Consider the following 13,815-nt stretch of genomic DNA (forward strand, 5'->3'; position numbering starts at 1 on the left):
GCAGATAGAGACTTTTTAAAGAATAATAACTTACAACGTTCACCTAACTATACACATAGAAAAAAGGCACACCGTGACGTCATGATATTTAATTAAATACAAAATATAAATAAATAAATAAATATAAGGGGCATCTTACACAAATCCACCTAGCCCCAAACTAAGCAAAACTTGTACCTATAGATGCTAGGCGACGATATACATACTTATTATACAATATAGATAGAAAACATAGATATATAATACATAAATAGAAAACACCCATTACTCAGGAACAAATATTTGTGTTCATCACACAAATAAATGCCCTTACCGGGATTCGAACCTAGGACCATCGGTTTCACAGGCAGGGTTACTAATACCCACAGGCCAGACCGGTCGTAAAATGGCCGTCAATTCTTTGTATTGGTGGTGGTTCCTAGATACTAGTAACCAAAATCACAGGGCGGACACGCCATAAATCAAAAATCATTTGCGTTTCTATGTGTGAACGGCAAGTCTGTACACACGTCATGCGTCATTGTGTAAGTTGCTTAAAAACCGAACTGAACGTTCGCCAAAAGCTCGTCAATCTGCTGTCGCGGGGCGAGGTAATTCGAATCGGGGCGGGGTGGTGCGTGGCCATTCTGTATGATAATACTATTACTTATTTTGTGCCACAGTTATGGATAAGCTATAATATAACTCGCAACGCATCTCGCTAGTTATAAGTTATAAGTAGGTTCCTACTAGCGAGATCACAGAGCGAGATACACGGGCGAGTGACATAAAATAGGGATAATGACACATGTTGAATTTTATAACAAATTCTAGTTACATAGATAGCAAATGAGCAATTTATCACAATAATGTAGATATTAAAATTAAAACAATGGAAATAATACAAAAATACAGGACTTGAAAATTGCAACATTTAAGTATTTACTTCCAAAAAGAAATAAAAGTAAGGGTACCATTCGATTCCTTACATTTTATCCAAAAAAGATTGTATAACAACTACATATACAGGGTGTCCTTAGCCATTGGACAAAGCCAAAATGTACATAATGCATTGGGGTATTTAGAACCAGTACACAATAGTTATTTGTTATCCAAGGGTGCAAAGTTGTATTTTACCCGCGAGTGTGGAATTGAAATACGAGCAAGCGAAAGGATTCTATAGTTGAACCACGAGCGAAGCGAGTGGTTCTAAAATAGAATCCTGAGCGTAGCGAGTGTTTTAACACACGAGAAGTAAAATACATTTGCACCCGTGTGTAACACAAAACTTTTCCCCTCACTATAGCGAGGAAAGTGCAACATCCACAGGCGTTAGATCATCTTCATCAACTGGAATCACTCATTTTTTTACGATATTATAACAAAAAACTCTCGAAATTCTGTACTTTTACGTGAGAAGTTTTTAAGTAAAATTTTTGTTGACAATGTTGACATTTCTGACGTATGAAATGTCAATGATGCGTTTTGAAATTGCATCGACTTAACTTGTGCGTTCAGAATTATATTTAACATAATTATTAAAAAACAAACGTTTATTATGGAGTTTTAAGGTTTATGACTTAAAATCATTAAATAAAGCTACATCTGATATTTTTTATTAGATTCTCAAACCATTTATTTAATGATAATTAATATCGAACGAACCATTATTATGAGCGTTTTACGTTTTGTTATCTGTCAAGCTACTTAAACACGCTCCATCCAAGGTCAAATTACTTTCCCCACTAGTGGATAAAATGCGTTTTTCCCCGCTTGTTTTAAAGGATAAAAGACGGTTTTCCGAGCTAGTGAGGGGAAAAGGATCATAACATTCATAACAACCGGTGTAGCAATTAACAAATTACGATTTTTTACTTTGGGGCAGCCTGTATATATGTGTTAGTAGCTCTGGGGTAATAAATAGTGTGAAACCTTCTACGACCTTATCTCGACCTTATATCTTTTTTATTTAAGTATGACATTAATAAGATTCTGACTTTCGAACAAATTGTCAAAAACACTGCCAATTAATACAGTAATTATGGTTCTTTTTGTTGTTGATCATTGAAATTAACTTTTGTTTGAAAGTTTATTTTTTATCTTTTGTGGGATTTCAGGGTTTGTAAAATGGCTAAGGTCAACCTGTATACATAAACGCAATATTTTACCGACAAAAACGCAATTTTCTTGTTTTGTCCATACATTCAAAATAGGCTCTCAGTGACCTTGACGTCACGTTCACTTATCGTTTTGTTAGGAGCGTCTCGCGAGTGAAGTACGACTGTCGGACTTTGACTATTATTTCTGACTTTTGTATTGCTTTAATGCAATGGGTCCCATACAGATATTTATTTTGATCCTAAAAATAAACCTAATCGATTGATAACATTAATGAAAATTTATCATCTAGCCTAGCCTATTAGATATAATTTTGAGTTCGACTCGTCTTTTAGATTCTAGTAGCGATACACAGACTATATTGATACTCAGCCAAATTTTATTCAGACTTTTCTGTACGTGCAATTCTGTAGCGGTGCGGAAGGAAACTTCTTACAGTTAGACCTGTGCCAAACGGCTTTCAATACTCCTCTTCCGTCGAGGTTCCGTTCCAGATAGTTAGTGCATACCTATGCCAACTAACTGTAGATATTTTACAGCAGGTGGCAAATTCAATTTCCATAAAATATATAAGTAAAGTATTGACTTACTAGCTTCATAAGGACTTTTAAACTGTTAATGACAAAACCCCGGTTTGACGGGAAGAAAAATGCACTTCTGCGAGTGCTTAATTAAATATGGACTCTTCTATCGACATCCATGTAAAGCAATTTTTGAAAGATCGTAATTATAAACCTCTTCGAGCCCAAATACATTTTTGCTCTCGTTAAACCGGGGTTTGTTTATGAGTTAAGACTGTTATTAATAAAACGACGCATAAGAGCCGCCAAAATACTTTTATGTATTTTTTGTCTATAGTATCATAATACAAAAAAAAAAACATTTAATACCTATCCGCCTACTGTGACGGTTGGAGTTGGACAACTACGATTCCCTACTAAAGTTTTCCATGATGAAAAACTAAATAGCGGATGCTAAATACCTACTACGCAATTCAGTAATACACTACATTACATAATTAATAAGTGTTCCCTTTGTCAAAACAAAGTTTTGCACGGAACACTAAAAATAAGCCCCCAATAGTCCATTGTCCCCGCAGCGAAGAAAAACGGATTTTGAGATAAATTCTTTGAATAACTTTGCCTCGCTACTGACTAGAATAGAATTTTGCATGCTAATTTTGAACATACTTTGAGCAAACTTTGAAGTAAGTTTGAGTAGTGGTGATTCGTGCAGATGTTGGTAATATTTAGTGAACTTCTGTTTTGATCGGTACACAGTTTTTGTTGGATATCCTCGTCGCTTGAAATAAAACCCTCCATAAATCCGCTATCGTATGAAATCCGGTACCAATATAGAAATATTATTTTTCAAATATACCCGGTGCTCCGCTGTAAAACGATTTTTATGTTTAACACGTATTGTGTAATAAGCATGATTTCACGTAACGTGTATTAAGCGTTTTTGCTAAATCAAAATATAATATTGGGTAAGGTAGTTTTTAATGAAAATGATCTTTAATATAAAACAAACCAACTTCACAAAACAGTTTAAAATGCCAATAAATTTAATCACGAACAGAACAGAAAACAATTACAAATTAACCCCAAGACATAATAAATGTCACTTTTATAATAAAAAATAAAAATTATTTAATTCAGACTCAACAAATACATATTTTGTTAATAATGTTAATGCTAGGTTTGTTGATGAAAACACAAAAATCACCATAAAATGGCTAAGGACACACTGTATATACCTATATAAAATTTAGAGAGAGCTAGAGCTAGATTTTGACATAAATGAGACCAATCTTCAAATCAAAATTTTTAAACCTGGTGTTTTGATTAGTATAGAAGAAAATAGATTTCGATTTATTTATTTCAGGATAAAAATTACACTATAAATTTGCATCAATGTCAAAATTATGCTTATCTTCTTATCATGATCGTCAAACATGGGTATGTGGGACTTGCTTCTCCCAAGGCTCCCTCTGCTAATCAGAGGGAGAGGAGGACAATACCCACTAACATCCCCTGCGGCGTTTCCGTCACCTGCCGTTGACGGGAGGCGCTAGCATTCTAACCACGACGGGGGCTGTAGACCGGAGTATATGATTTTAATATCAACTCGATATCTCCGCCCGTTTCCGAGATAAAGAGTCTTGACAGACAGACGGACGGACGGACGGACAGATGAACAGCAAAGTGATCCTATAAGGGTTCCGTTTTTTCCCTTTGAGGTACGGAACCCTAAAAAGATTTTCCAAATCGTTTGAAAAATGACGGAAATCTTAGGGTAACAAATATTAACAAAACAAATAAATATAACCGAATTGAGAACCTCTTGAAATTTTGAAGTCAGTTAAAAAAGCATGATTACTTACCAGTTTCCATTTAATAGCGACAAATGGTCCATGTTCAAAATTGTGGCGGTAATTAGGTACCTATTTATCTCCAAAATTTGCTTCAACGTTCGACATTAATTTTAATTCAGAATTATTATATTCTGGTAGGTATGATGTTATATATTATGCTGATTTATAGTAGACTAGCTTTTGCCCGCGACTTCGTCTGCGCGGACTTAGTAACAGCAGCTAAAGTAAGTATAGCGCTTGGAAAAAATTTCATAGCAATTATTCAATTTGAGCATATTATGCACACATGTTAGCAGACACTTCATTAATTATCTCAATTCCACCCCGCTTTTTACTTTCTTAAGGGATGATTTTCGGGATAAAAACTATCCTATGTCCTTCTCAGGGACTCAACCTATCTCTATGCCAAATTTCATCTAAATCGATTCAGCGGTTTAAGCGTGAAGAGGAAACACACACAGACAGACAGACAGACAGACTTTCGCATTTATAATATTAGTATAGATATCACTAGTATTATATCATGTAGTAACACTTAAATGAGGTTTATAGTTTTCATATATAAAAAAACTGTTGGAATACAATTACCCAGTAGGGAGCAAAGTAGGCACATTTTACTATAGTGCGTAAATTATAGGTTTAGTACCTACCCAAATGTAAATCAGTACCGGCCAATAATATATCACCTCCATGTTTTTACTCCACCTTACTGCTTTAGGTAGTCTATTCCTTTGTACGGGCGATAAGAAAAATAATTTGACCAATTAAATTGGTCTCATGTAATGGTATTTTCATAGAGGTTTTTTTTAATGTATTGTCAACTTCATTTTTTACTAGAGGTTTTTTAGTAATATGCTGAGTATCCTATAATTCATAGTATTTCATTGCAGTATTCATCATATGTTTGTATAAAATGACTAGTACAATATGCGGATTACAAACTAACCTATATTGTTTACTCTATACAAGCTCATACAAAAACACTCAAAGGTGATATATTATTGGCCGGTACTGTACATAACATTGACGCAAAATCTCAATATGCTTTTAATAAATATAATTATTATTTCGATCGGTCTTAATAAAGAATGATCCGTTCCAAACCAAACGGAAGTTGATATATCGGTGCTGAAATTAATGATGCCGTGTTTTAACGTTCCAAGTGTGTACAGCTATATAAGTGTACATGTACCGGGAATCGTGTACACTTTCGACCTTTTAATCTATAAAGGTAATAAGCGAACATACATTTTTTAATTACTCGCTCTCGAATTTTCTGTTCATTGCGATATAAATCGTTTTGTTTTCAATTTGTTGAAATTTAATGTCTGCCTGGTATAACAAACACAGCAAGCAATTATATTGCGTTCTAGTTAATTATAATAGTATGTTAGTAACCGAAATTACGTATGTATATGTGTTATAAATAAAACAAGGCGAGAGCTGTTAACGAACACGTTCTTTTATTGCAACGGTAACACGGAAGAGGAAGTAACATACAGTATGTAATGCCAACATACACACACAGTTAATTTAATGTCATCTTAATAATATGCTTAGGCAGACCTATGTATACATACTCGTACATCATTAATGCCGAGTTTAAATAGCCACATATCAATAATTGTATTCCAAACTTTTTATCACAGAATACCTACACATGATTGTTGTCTACATGTACGCTATTACATAATTTTATATAACAATGATAGATCCGTAATGAAAATGAACGAATGTATTAAAATACCAAAATGATGACTACAAAGTTATTGAAGTAAACATTGAGCACCCTTCCACCAACAACAAACCTCTGCAGGCATGGGCGACATTCAATGATCTTTCGCTTACGAACTTCTGGTCATTTGCGGGGTCCTGGCGTTTAAAGTCCGTTAAACTTAAATTACTTTTAAAGTTCAACTTTAAGATGAATGCCAGAGTATGGACAAGGTTTAAAACGAGAATAGTTGAAGGTAAACGTGTAAGGGTTGACAAACCTGGATGATTGAAAAGCTTTAGCAACTTCTTCGTGATTTACTTTACTACGCAACGAGCAATGCAACGCAATAATGCGATGTGTTTACGTGGCAACGCGGCGAGCGTGATGGGCACCTTTGCATCGGGGGGGTCGCGGGATGATTTGTACGGCTGAGATGTGACATTTTTATTATTAGTTTCTATGGTTGCTGTAGTATAGTTTAGAGTAAGAGTAATTTGTGTAACGTTTTATTGTTGTGTTGTATAATAATGTACTGTACTTTTAATAAAATATAAAATGTTTTTTCTATACTACTATAACCTTTTGTATGGCGATGTAAGCTAAGATCCGGTACTGCTCGAATCAATAATTAAATTATTTAATATCGAGTAATTTTAGACGAATGCCGAAGCAGCAATAGAAAAAATAAACACGCTCAATTCAAACCTGTCCAAGTGTCCACCGAGCCTATATTTTATTGCGAAATAAGAACTTAAGTTTATTAATTTTTGATAAATCATTTATAAATGAATCCAAGAACAGCTCTGTTCATATAACTATTTTCATGGGAAAATGCCAATGGGAACTTAAATAATGCAAGGAAATGATAATTATGAATTTTTAACAAATCGATATGGTGCAATACTGCGCAATCTATTTCAGCTGCCACACTTGGGGACATAATCTTTTCTTAGACTTTATCTCTTAATAGAAGATAACTAAATAGTTATAAGCAAAGGCTTGTGTACATTAGTTAGGTTTGTGATATAACATATAAAACGTTCGCGTTTTGAACACATCATTTAAAATCGGGTCTATCGCAAATTTATTTTGTTACCTTTATTTACCGACGTTTCGACACAGGTTTCACTGGTCGTGGTCGCGGCTAACTGATGTCCCAGCAAAATGTCAAAACAGAGATTTGTGTGACTGCCCGACGAAAAGTGTATCTCTGTTTTGACATTTTGCTGGGACATCAGTTAGCCGCGACCACGACCAGTTCGCGATATACCCGATTTTAAATGTGATTAATATGAGTTAGGTTTGTGGTTATAGCTGAATATAATAATAACATTGACAATCCTGTTATCGGTAAGAGTACTATTTCAACGTCAAAGAGAAATAGGTACTTACGTAGGTATTAGGAATATATTTAAAACGTCTTATATCTCGTGGGAGTAATAAGGAAGTAGTAAAATTATACAACGCGTTTCATTTCTTTCCGCTTTAATAATAACGTAAGGAATTAAAACGTTATGTAATCATTATACGTATAAACTAATACTTAGAAATAAGCCAAACTGATCGGCAGCAAATGTTAATCCGGCCAGAACTCACTGACAGGGGCCGTGATGTATAGGGCCGGTGGGTATTCAGTTTTATACATCTCGTGAATTATGTCTGTATTAGGCCAGCTCTATCCCCGGTGGACATATTGCGGTACGCTTATTTGAGTAAGATTTGAAGGTATAAAGTATTTTGGAAAATAGAGGAGAAGTTTTGTATCAAATATTATAATATGTAGAGGATAGTAGAGGCGATTTTAGTATGTACCCGTAGTCGATAAAATATTTTGAAAAGGTAAATACCTGAGAATACATTCACACATACATTATACAAAACTATGCTACCATATTGAAATATCAAATTAGATTCCAGTTGCAGTTGAGTTGTTACTAGGGTTGTTAATATGCATCGAATTTCATGGTTAATTCCCAGCTGCGCAAAGCTTATGCCAATAAGTATTTGAAGAGTATCGGTCTATGATACATAATATTATTTATTCCTTCAAATCTTCTAAACGTCAGAAATGATTTGATTGGAGGTCTATCAACAGAGGGGTGACACTCCTCCTTTCGGGCAAACTCGGCTCCGTTCGGCTCAGCATTGCTCCAAATCCGAGCAATTATTAGGGATGGCACAACTTGACGTCCCTTTGTGTGCACGACCACAGATAAGATAATGACTTGATGTTTCGGGTTTGTAGGAAGTGTCCTTTCTGTACGGTAGTTACTTATTCTGTGCTATCAATTCACTAGATCCTCAGCGTTCTAGACTAGGTTTTGTTACTATAAAATACCTTTGCCTAAATAGATATGTATGTAGGTATATAAATACTGAAAGTAGGTACTTATCAGCTAATACCTACGAATTTGCAAATCACTATGTATAATGTTTCCGAGTCAATTTTTTCAGTTATTAAATTTCCAAATGTTCAACTTATAGCAGAGTTTTAGTTAGTAAATTGTTCTTGAATAATTTAATTTAATTTAAATTGAATAAATAATACAGTAATTGTAATAATAATTTTTAGTTGATGAATTTTAAATGCTTTGAGCTTTAATTAATTTCACATATTTATCATCATCATATATTTAAGAGAAGATCAGTCTCTTGGAAATCGCAGCAATTTCCATGTTTGGCAGTCCTAGTAAACAAATCCTTAAACCTTTGTATTTGCAACCGTATAAGGTATGCCTGATTTGGACCTTATTAGCATAGGTTCCCCGGAATTTTGGGTGCGGGAATGTTTTACACTAGCCAAAAAATAGACAAAAACTGTAAAAAAGAAACTATTTGAACATTTTTTAGCCCGTTCGGCAACTAACTAATAAACTTTTTCACAATAAACAGTTATAAACACACGAAATCATTCCCGCACCCAAATATCCGGGGTAGTATGCTTATTAGTAATATAATTATTTTGAATGTTATGTTTTAGTATTTATATTATATTTGTAGTACGCCCTTAAGTACGTTAGTTTTAAGGTAATTATATCTGTTATTAACACGTATATGGGTCATGAATATTTAATTAATATTATTTAAATTTGTTTAAGCTTTGTTTGCTAATTTTCTAACTTTATTTGAAGTATCCTGCTGTTTATTTGTATTAATTCTTTTTAGTGTAGGTACACGTTCAATATTAACCCAAAAACAAAATTGACAAAACTGTTTCCGGCCGACCGATGACTTGTTTTTAGACGCTTTCAAATCGGTGAACTAATAGAAAGCGTGTTGCCCGGCAAATTCATCCTTTTTGTCCTCTTCGGAAACCGGTGGCCTAGTTTTGGAAGTTTCAATAGAGAATAGTTACTCCTGTACCTGGGTGTCAGGCCAAAAATATAGTTTATAAAAATATTTTCACACTTAGAAAACTTATTGGCAATGAAAGGTACAGTAGAGATATTTAAGCAGCGGCAGCATAAGATTAATAACAGTTGTTATTAAACGGTAGGTATAATAATGCTAAGAGCCCTTTAAGGCGGGGCCGAGGCCTTATAGGTATCGGGCCTATAGGTAACCCTTGACTAAAATAAGAGAATGTCTGTGCCCTGGAATGTGTACATTATGTGCTGGTATTATATAATGCATATTTGAAGCGGTAGGTAAAAATGTTTCATTTAATACAGAATTTGAAGTGTGGGTACAAGATGTGGACATCAAGGGTTGTCCACAGCAATTATGTTCACGTCTCTCCTGAGGACATATCCAAAGGAGTACCTATTAGTTTATTTTAATTTTTGTGTTAAATTACTTATACCTATAGTTATATGCACATACTTAGCGTATTATTATTTTTGTTTGTAGGTAAGCATTTGGATTTTACACTAATTTATAATAAAACTTTCTTCGCCTACATAACTAATACACTTTCTACACTTAGCCGTATATTTGTAGTCCCATATCCCTTCATTACGGTGCTGCATTTTATATTACTCGAATAAAGAGCCTTTTACACGTAACACTGTCAGCGCTGTGTAAAGCAATTGTGATGCTTTTAGCTCGCATCGGTAAATTGTCATTTGAACCTTTCGTTCGACCTAAATATTTTTAGTAAGGGGGTAAAAATAGCGATGCAGGCAAACAGCGAACAACACTTTGATAGCGATTGTTACAAAACATTGATACCTTTTACGAACATATACCTATTGGAAACATAAAATACAATCAGAATTTTTGATAATTTTTTAAAACACATCTCGAAAGTCACATTGATTCTGTGTCGGTTAATTTACAATAAAAAGCTTTACGGAGAGGAGAAACAGATCGAGCAGTTTTGTTTCCGGGAAAGTTAATAACAATAATAGACCTGTACCGCTGGCTATATTTTGACCCCTAGGTTATAAAAATATTAAAGTCAATTCTGTTTTCGCTTATGAATACTTTGTTAAGATGTAAATCTTACATTTTGTTTTGTGTCATATATATCATTTGCTTTTCTAGTAATTTGTTATTTTGTGGTAATTATTTTTTATTTTGAATTATTTTGGAGAAAAAAATATTCGAGAGAAAACATGTAACTGTGTTGCATTTAGGATAGTGTTTTTAGTGTGAAAACATAGTTTGTGTCAATTACGTCCACTGCAATCTGATACTATGTCATAATATTCTAAATGACACAAAAAAAAATTAGAGTTAAAAAAAATTACTAAGGTCGAATTTAATCGTTTAAATAGGTCCATTAAATGATTTTGTGTCTTACTAAGGCATAGCTTCATAAGATATTTGATGATTTTGTTGTAACAGGCTGTCACCGTTACAAAAGAATATTAAAGATATTAGAGTTTACATCTTATTAATTTGAAATGCGGGATAAATAAGATGTATGAATTTGTGTCACTTGCATCCACTGCATAAACAAATATTACAAAAATATTATTTGCGTTCAAACGAAGCTAGCGGGCGGTCTGAATGGGCAACGGAGGCCGTGCAGGGTGGGGCCGCGGCGTGACCTTGCCGTACGCAACGCATGTTTACTTCGCCTGTGCGCCAAATTAACGCAACTTATTCAAAGAAGTTACGCAAACAACACAACAACAAGCAACAAGCAAGCAAAGAATGCGTCGAATTATCTTTTACCTATTTAAAACTCATAGATATTGTACAATGTCACCATTATGCAAAAGAACTGTAAGTACATGTTTGATTTGCGAGCGAGCTGGCAACATTGCGCAGGGAAATCTTAAAAATATCGCGTTTACGTGAACGCCACATACATTTGTGACAGTGATAGGGAAAAGGTACCACTAAAGTAAAATTTGGTTATTAATACCGTGACTTTCTTTCATTCTTTGATAAAAAAATTGCTATTTATGCAACAAGTGCGGAAATCATCTTTACGCACGTGTATCATACAATGTTTTACTATGCATTGTGCGAGTAAATAAAAAAACATATCATGGCAAATAAGTTTAATAATTAAAAGGAGTGTTTTAAATCGACACGAGTTGCGAATTACCTATTCGCACGTGTATCGTACCCTGGCCCTTTAAACTTTCGACATATGCACGGTAAGTGCTCTTTTCCGCACTAGTGCGAGAAAGTAGCACCATATGTACTGTAAAAAAAAAATTGAAAACAAAAAGCACTAGTGCGGAAAAGCAGTACTTTCCGCACGATATGGCTCCGTAGGAAACGCACTTTTCGAGCACATGCATTGTAAAAAAATATATAGGACTGTATCTCCTAAACCATGCGTCGTAGCGCATTTTCGTTCCCCTTTATGTAACCCAAAAGTAATACATGAAAAATACAATGAAAAAAAAAAGAAACAAAATCTTTATAGGGCTGTATTAGGTGTATCTCCTATATCGTGCATCGTAGCGCAAAAATAATCAAATTTTCGCTCCCCTTTAAGAAGCCCCTAATTAAGATTTAAAAACGCAAAAAAGAAAAAAAAGAGGAAAAAATCTTTATAGGGCTGTATCTCCTAAACCGTGCGTCGTAGCGCAAAAATAAACGTTTCGGTCCCGTTTATGTAAACATTAATTTATATTTAAAAAAAAACGCAATAAAAAAAAAACAAAAAAACATTTATAGGGCTGTATCTCCTAAACCGTCGTAGCGCAAAAATAATCAAATTTTCGTTCCCCTTTATGGAACCCCAAACTAATATACAAAAAACACAATGAAAAAAAAAGACAAAAAAAAAATTTTTAGGGCTGCATCTCCTAAATCGTGCATCGTAGCGCAAAAATAATCAATTTTTCGTTCCCCTTAATTAATAAGAAACCCTTAATTAATATTAAAAAAAAAAAAACAAAAAAAACAGGAAAATTTTTTATAGAGATATATCTCCTAAACCGTGCGTGGTAGCGCAAAAATAACAAAATTTTCGTTCCCCTATACGGAACCCCAAAGTAATATACAAAAAACACAATGAAAAAAAAAAACAACAAAAAAATCTTTATAGGGCTGTATCTCCTAAACCGTGCATCGTAGCGCAAAAATAATTAATATCCGTTCCCCTTTAAGAAGCCCCTAATTAAGATTTGAAAACGCAAAAAAGAAAAAGAGAAAAAAATCATTTTAGGGCTGTATCTCCTAAACCGTGCGTCGTAGCGCAAAAATAATAAAATTTTCGTTCCCTTTTATGAAACCCCAAAGTAATAACAAAAAACGCAATGACAAAAAAAGAAAAAAAAAACAACAAAAAAACTTTAGGGATGTATCTCCTAAACCGTGCATGGTAGCGAAAAATAATCAAATTTTCGTTCCCCTTAAGAAGCCCTTAATTAAGATTTAAAAACGTAAAAAAGAAAAAGAAAAAAAACTTTATAGGGCTGTATCTCCTAAACCGTCGTAGCGCAAAAATAATCAAATTTTCGTTCCCCTTTGTGGAACCCCAAACTAATATACAAAAAACACAATGAAAAAAAAAAAAACAAAAAAAAATCTTTATAGGGCTGCATCTCCTAAATCGTGCATCGTAGCGCAAAAATAATCAATTTTTCGTTCCCCTTTAAGAAACCCTTAATTAATACTTAAAAAAAAAAAACAAAAAAAAAACGAAAAAATCTTTATAGAGCTATATCTCCTAAACCATGCGTCGTAGCGCAAAAATAATAAAATTTTCGTTCCCCTTTATCAAACCCCAAAGTAATATACAAAAAACACAATGTAAAAAAGAAAAAAAAACAATAAAAAAATCTTTATAGGGCTGTATCTCCTAAACCATGCGTCGTAGCACAAAAATAATAAAATTTTCGTTCCCCTTTATGCAACCCATAATTTATATTAAAAAAAAAAACGCAAAATTTAAAAAAAAAATCATTATAGGGCTGTATCTCTTAAACCATGCGTCGTAGCGCAAAAATAATTTAAAAAAACCCCTTTAAGGAACCCGTAATTAATACTTTAAAAAAAACAAAAAAAACCAGGAAAAAAAACTTTATAGAGCTGTATCTCCTAAACCGTGCGTGGTACCGCAAAAACAATAAAATTTTCGTTCCCCTTTATGCAACCCATAATTTATATTTAAAAAAACGCAAAATTTTAAAAAAAAATCTTTATAGGGCTGTATCTCCTAAACCATGCGTCGTAGCGCAAAAATAATAAAATTTTCGTTCCCCTTTATGAAGCC

The 13,815-nt window shown here is 33.7% G+C and overlaps 1 protein-coding gene across 1 annotated transcript in view; it reads right to left on the bottom strand.

Annotated features, from left to right (window-relative positions):
- LOC134754424 (C3 and PZP-like alpha-2-macroglobulin domain-containing protein 8) overlaps positions 1-13,815 on the bottom strand; it is a 158,882-nt gene that overhangs the window by 42,449 nt on the left and 102,618 nt on the right. The window lies entirely within an intron of this gene.

The sequence above is a fragment of the Cydia strobilella genome, chromosome 2 (assembly GCF_947568885.1).
Source record: "Cydia strobilella chromosome 2, ilCydStro3.1, whole genome shotgun sequence".
In the NCBI taxonomy this organism is placed as follows: Eukaryota; Metazoa; Arthropoda; class Insecta; order Lepidoptera; family Tortricidae; genus Cydia; species Cydia strobilella.